The sequence below is a fragment of the Seriola dumerili genome, unplaced genomic scaffold (assembly GCF_002260705.1).
Source record: "Seriola dumerili isolate Sdu_G_001 unplaced genomic scaffold, Sdu_1.0 BDQW01000050.1, whole genome shotgun sequence".
Lineage (NCBI taxonomy): Eukaryota > Metazoa > Chordata > Actinopteri > Carangiformes > Carangidae > Seriola > Seriola dumerili.
This window is the reverse complement of record NW_019174305.1, coordinates 1,446,962-1,453,234: the sequence shown is the minus strand read 5'-3', so window position 1 is coordinate 1,453,234 and position 6,273 is coordinate 1,446,962.

Here is a 6,273-nt window from a genome sequence, read left to right as displayed (position 1 = left end):
ACATACCAATAACATCTCGAAAAAAGAAAGTTTTGTCCATGATTGTACTGTCAGGTAGACAACAGCTTTGATATGCGTAAAATTATTTCCAAGATGTCCTTAAGTCTGGTTTGAAAAGGCTCTGGAAAGAACCTCCAGTTCTTAAGTAAGGTCACCTTTCTTGGGCAGCAGGGAAAGCACTGTTCTGAAACACTCCAACAAAACACCATGTAAATCAGGTCCAATGATATTCCAGAAACACTTATGACAGTCAGCAGAGAGATCATGAACCCCTGGTGCCCGTCCTGATGCCATCTGGTTAACAGCAACTGTCACAGTCCAGAGCAGTTTTCTCTTCTGGGCTTCGCTGAGGGAGTCCTTCCAGGAGCTCCCTGCGGCACTACATTCTTCATTGTTCTGCACCAAAGAGGTCAGTGTAGAAGTCTGTTACATTGTTCCTCATCTCGCCCAGACTGGTGGTCATTCTGCCTCCTGGCAGCCTAAGGCAGGTCATCTGTTTCTGTTGTACTGCCGATCTCTCCAGATTGAAAAAAAAAAGAGCTTGGAGCATCAATGTCCTTTAACTGGAGGAAACAAGACCTGACAAGAACTTCCCATCATGGGATCAGAGTTCAGTGCAAGCCCTCTTCAATGTTCCTAATGTTGGCAGTCCAATTCCTGAACTGCTGCCTTAATCCTAGCAGTGGAATGGGAGTTGTACTGCTGGGAAAAAAACACACATTTGTTTCTCACCAAAGTTTCAAAGAACTAAAATCAGCTTTTCTGTTTTCTCCACTTCTGCCAGAAGCATTTAAATCACTGCCAGAGGGTTGTTGAAAAGCCAATAGAACTTTCACCCTGTCACCCTTTCATCTGGTGAAATAATTGCATCTATATTGACAAAGTGGTGATCACTGAATCCAACTGGACTTGTGTTAATGTAAATCGGTCTGGAGTTGAGACTTTGGGAAATGTAGACCCTGTCCAGTCTGGCTGCACTCACCATGTTATTTCTGACCCTCGCCCATGTGTATTGTCTGGATTGTGGATGTTTCACCCTCCGTGTCTCTAACAGATCCAGTAGTGTGATGATATTATTAAGGCTCTGAGGTTCCTCACTTGTCCTGTCCACAGTTAAGTCTACAGTGCAAGTTGAAATCCCCACCAATGATTAATTGATCCTGATGGTAATTCCTTAGCTCATTGTTTAGCATGGTGAAAACCCTACTCTTCCTGTTCCTTGATCTGGAGCATATATGTTAACAAAACAGAAAACAGAGCGCTCTATTTCTGCCCTGACAATAAACAGCTGACCCTTCACTTCTTCAGTAGAAGATAAAACAGTTGCATTTGCATTAGCAACAGCTACCCCTGCACTAAAGTTAGTGCCATGGCTAAGAGCATACAGACCCTCCCACCATCAACCCCAATCTACCTCATCTGTTGAATTAGTATGTCTCTCTTGCAAAAACAACACATCAATCTTTGTTTCAGCAGTGACTTCAGAGATTAAAGCCCCGTCTCTCCCACCTTTTTTGAAGCTCTGCATAGAGAGGTCAGAGAAGAGAAAGAGACAAGAAGGAAGCATGGGACAGTAAAAAGAGGAAAACACTGTGTGATACATGATCGTGCAGCTACTTTTTAGCAGTTTTACCTTTTGCTTCTTTTCTCAGAGTTGTAATATGCCTTATTAGGCAGAAATGTTTCTTTTTATCTAAAGTCAAAGTCAGTTTTTTATTTAGTATGCAGATCTAATGAATTTCTCAGTGTCTCCAAAGTAATCGCTCACTCTGTGCGAATGTTTCATTCAGGAAATGAGTTATTTCCTCTAAAGAGAGATTTGTGTTCCTGTTAGAAGTTTCACCTGTAGATAAAGATTCTGACTCCAAGTCATACTCCATTTCTTCCCTTTCAAATGATACCTGGTTACTGAACACACCCTGTTCTTCTTTTGTGATCACAGTGTGATCTCTGCCTGCAGAACTTGTAGAGGCTGCTTCCTGAACATTTTCTGCTGCTGTGATTATACAGTGAGAGCTACTAAGGTTCTCTGCTGCCACCAAAGCCTGTTGCTTGTCTTCTTGCTTTTGTTGTGAAGAGCAGGAAGAGGTCTGGAGGAGGGGCTGCCTCAGGAGGAGCAGGAAGGAGGAGGGGCCTGCATTAATCGGAGGTTATATAGAGAATTGAGTTCAGGTTCAAGCCCCTTTGCCAACCTGCAGCAGAACCCTGGGCTGTCCCCTGGCTACAGTTGATTGTCTGAGCGTAATGCCAATGTTAGTGGTTGTTTTACATTATAACTCTTGATAAGCTTAGATATTTTCTTAGTATAATTAACTCATAATTAATATTTTCTGTTTCTGTTTAGATAAAAAAACGAGCATCAACTGTTATCCACCTTCATGGCCTAGACCCCTACTACCTGTACATATGAGCCTTAAAGACTGCAATAAATCATAATTGGATGGGATTGAACTTCTCCTGGTGTCTCATTGTGCCTGACTGCACACCCACAGTATTCATATATTACCTGGAAACCAACATACCGCCATACAGTCTTTAATATCAAGTCTCCTTTACAGGCTGACTCTGTTCCTCCCTACCTATCTAAACCTTTATTCTCATAATATGAACCGGTGGCACAGGCGAACACACTGACTGTCGCGCCCACAGCAGCAATTTACCAAACCTCGCTCTCGCTCTCAGGCATATATTGGAAGCTCACTCTCTCACAACTTGTCAGGTATAAATGGAGGGAACTGACAACGGGGATACCTGCACAAATATATCCCTGATATCTGTATCACATAATGAACCTGACGCTCATCTTTCAAGAACTGTTTATCAGGTCCTAAAATCTGAAAAACAGGGATAGAAAAAACTTTGCACCGCTCACATGTCCACCTCCCTCACTCACGCTCACACAACAAACAGGAAATGGGAAGAAAGGAGTGAAGACTCCTCCTCAAGCAGAGAGGAGATATTGCTCTCAATAATGTCCTTAAGAGCCTCATGGACCGATGTGATTCCTCCCGTCGTGTTCCATGTGCACATGTTGGTAGTTCCCCAGCAGTGTTCAATTTTCACATGGTGAACGAGTCCTAGCCACAGCTCCTGGAAAAAATGAATAAACATACACTTTTTCTGCCATAAAGATGATAAGTTTATCTCATGTTGATGAATAGATATTTTTGTTGTTGCATGTATCTACAAAATCATTGACTAGAAAAGAGCTCACCTATACACTGTACATTACACATTATGTTTGATCCAGTTTGTAACAAAGAGAGAATCATCGTACTGTCCAGCATTAGATATCTGTGAAGCTGGCAATGGTAGTCACAGGAATAATCCATAATGTAACATACCATACATCTCAAAGCAACCTGTAGAGAATGTCAGCTCTGCCAATCAGCTGTCTATAATTAGTCTACACAGTTCATCTGCATTCTTACATTATGAGGAATTTGAACGTATTCAGTATATTGTTTTTATAATGTTGGGCAATCATAGCTGTACCTACATCAGAGAGTATAGCAGGCCATCAGCCAGTCAGATTCAAGCACTTATCCAAACCATGGTGTGTGTGTGTGTGTGTGTGTGTGTGTGTGTTTGTGTGTGTATGTGTATGTGTCAATACAGTCCAAATGGTGACAGCAGAAAACAACTCACAATGAAGTTGTGTGATGATTTAGCTTTTTGCAGCACCACCAAAAGTGGTTAACAATGTCCTTGCATCAGGCTGGTCTTTGCCTTTGATCTGTGCTGCCTGTAAAGGATGTAGAGAAATATGACAGTCAGGAAATACCTCGGGTTATGGAAAGTTGTCTCTCATGATAAACCTATTTCCATTAGAAAAAGGCAAAGCTCTGCATTGAATGTTGCACTTACAGCGTAGATCATTTTGGCCCCATGCTACATGTCCAGGCTGTGCCGCACCCCTGCCTCTTTGTACTTCCATTTGTCTAGATCAGAAAAGTATAATGTACATTATGTATATAGTGTTGTTTTCCCCTCAAATAGTGACTGAAATGTCAACTCACTAATGTTTTTAATATACACTTTTGATGCCTACTTACTTATGAGGGCAGAGATCTGGGCATGGGCTTGAAGACTTCGAGAAGCTTCAGCTTCAGAAGCCCGTTCACTGTTCAGATGAACACCTCTCTCTCCAAGATGACTGAATTTCTCTGCATTTCTTTTTTGTCTACGGTGATGATGGAGAGGATTTCTCAGGATAATAACAAAGATCAGTATTCACTGAACACTGAATTTACATATAAACATACTAATTAAATTTTAGATAACAACAACAACCAAAAACAAAAGGTGCGCCCTTCCTCTCAGACAGCAAGAAGTTAGTGGCCAACTTGAAATCCCCTGCTAGCATCCCGTATTAGACTATAGGCTGCGAGCTTCACCGCCATACAATATGGCCAACAGAACAGGTCTAAGAGTGAACAGCAGTAAGGGTACATCAAGTTTGAACTTCACTCTATGATTAACATTCTCTAATGCAAGTATACAACGACAAATGCTTCACATTCTGTATTAATGCCACCAGCTTTGGGAGCCTCACAAAGTCTCACAAAACCATTTTCAGAACTTGGTTCCAATATACAGTAGTATGGTTTCAGTTACTCACCCATTCCATGATGCTTGCTGTTGTGGAAGTCATTATAGGTGATGGATGCCCGTTTTCCAATTAGGTAATCCTCAGTGATGACGTCTGGTGGATTAGGAAAGATGGTCGATTGAGTGGATGGAGGCAGGTCAATTGATGGAAGCTCTATGTCAGGGATGTCATGAACTGTCTCATTCACTCCGATTATTGGCCAACTGTCAATGCAAGGTGGTGCTTGCAGCCATGAAGCCATGAAATGTATAAATAAATTCTCACACTTAAAAGTTACCATGCTGGTTGAGCCACGACACATCCCACACTCAAACTGATTTCGCTGACCTTTTCTCCTGTTGCAAATGAGGTAATGGAGCGTCATTTTGGTAATGGATTTGACAGGAAAAAATGGCTATTGTGATTTTTGAGTCTTCCTATTCTGCATAATAAAACTATGCAAGGTTCATGTTGCATTATGTACACAGTTGGTGGCACTAATGGTTGGTTTGGTAAGAGCAGACGCAATGGAACAACATGAAGTAGTGGCTATAAGAATCTAATTATAGCATACCGTATACAAGGACGAGAAACATATTCCTCATCTGGGCTGTCATCACCTTCAGTTTCCGCTTCTTCCTCATCATCTGTTCCCCAATCAATACTTTCAAACATGAGATTAATAAATACAACTACACAACATTCCTGAGGTCATTAATCTCATGTTCATCCATGATCAGTCTTTTTTTTTGTCTTGGAGACGCATATTCTGAAGACTAAAGGAAAAGGTCAGCATAAGGGTGGATTGCAGCTACTATTTGATGTTTAGTGACAGACCATATTAACCTGTTCTCTAGTGCTGTAGAAGCAGCCATGGTGCTCTCCAAAACTTCAATGCCTTCTTATATATGCGGCAGCTCTTCTCAGCTCAGAGACAAATCTTGTTTTACTATTTACAGACATCAAAATGTGCAAATGTAGGCCACAAGTAATACAAAATGTAACCAAGTTGCATTATATCAACTAGTTTCAGCTACATTCTTCTGTATTCATTCATATTAAGATGTACATTTCACAGTGTGGACTGAAAATAAATTCATTCAGGTCCTGAATACTGACTGATGGACAACCTATACTGGACAGTGAAGGGGCCATCAAAAGATGCTTCTTGCACTGGACAAATTCAAACACCAGTCGAACAACAATGAAAAACAGCTTGAGATAGACCTAATAATACAAACTGCGAGCTAACTTACATACAGTGGAATTACTTAATGAAATTTGAACACATTCATGATTCAGTCACAAAATTGAACAAATTCTTTTAAAATTGGTGTTGTATATTTCAGTCACGCTGGTTATTGCAGAGGAAGTAAACAGTGGTGGCCTGACTGCAGTTAACCAGCATGTTAGCATGAGGCCGTTAGCCAGCACTAGTTGGGATCACTTCACCGGCTGTGTATTTCAAATACTCGCTCCCTTGACAATCCAGCTGCTCACGGACCAGACACTATGGATGCGAGTTATTCGATTGTTGAAAAAAATGCCCATCCCCACCAGTAGCTGTGGTAAATTAGATAAGATTAGCTAACCTTACCTGAAACTCAATGCTAACCTGTTCAGGAGAAAATTAGCCAACTTAGCATCCCCAATATTAACCTTTACTACTTGTCTGGTCATTG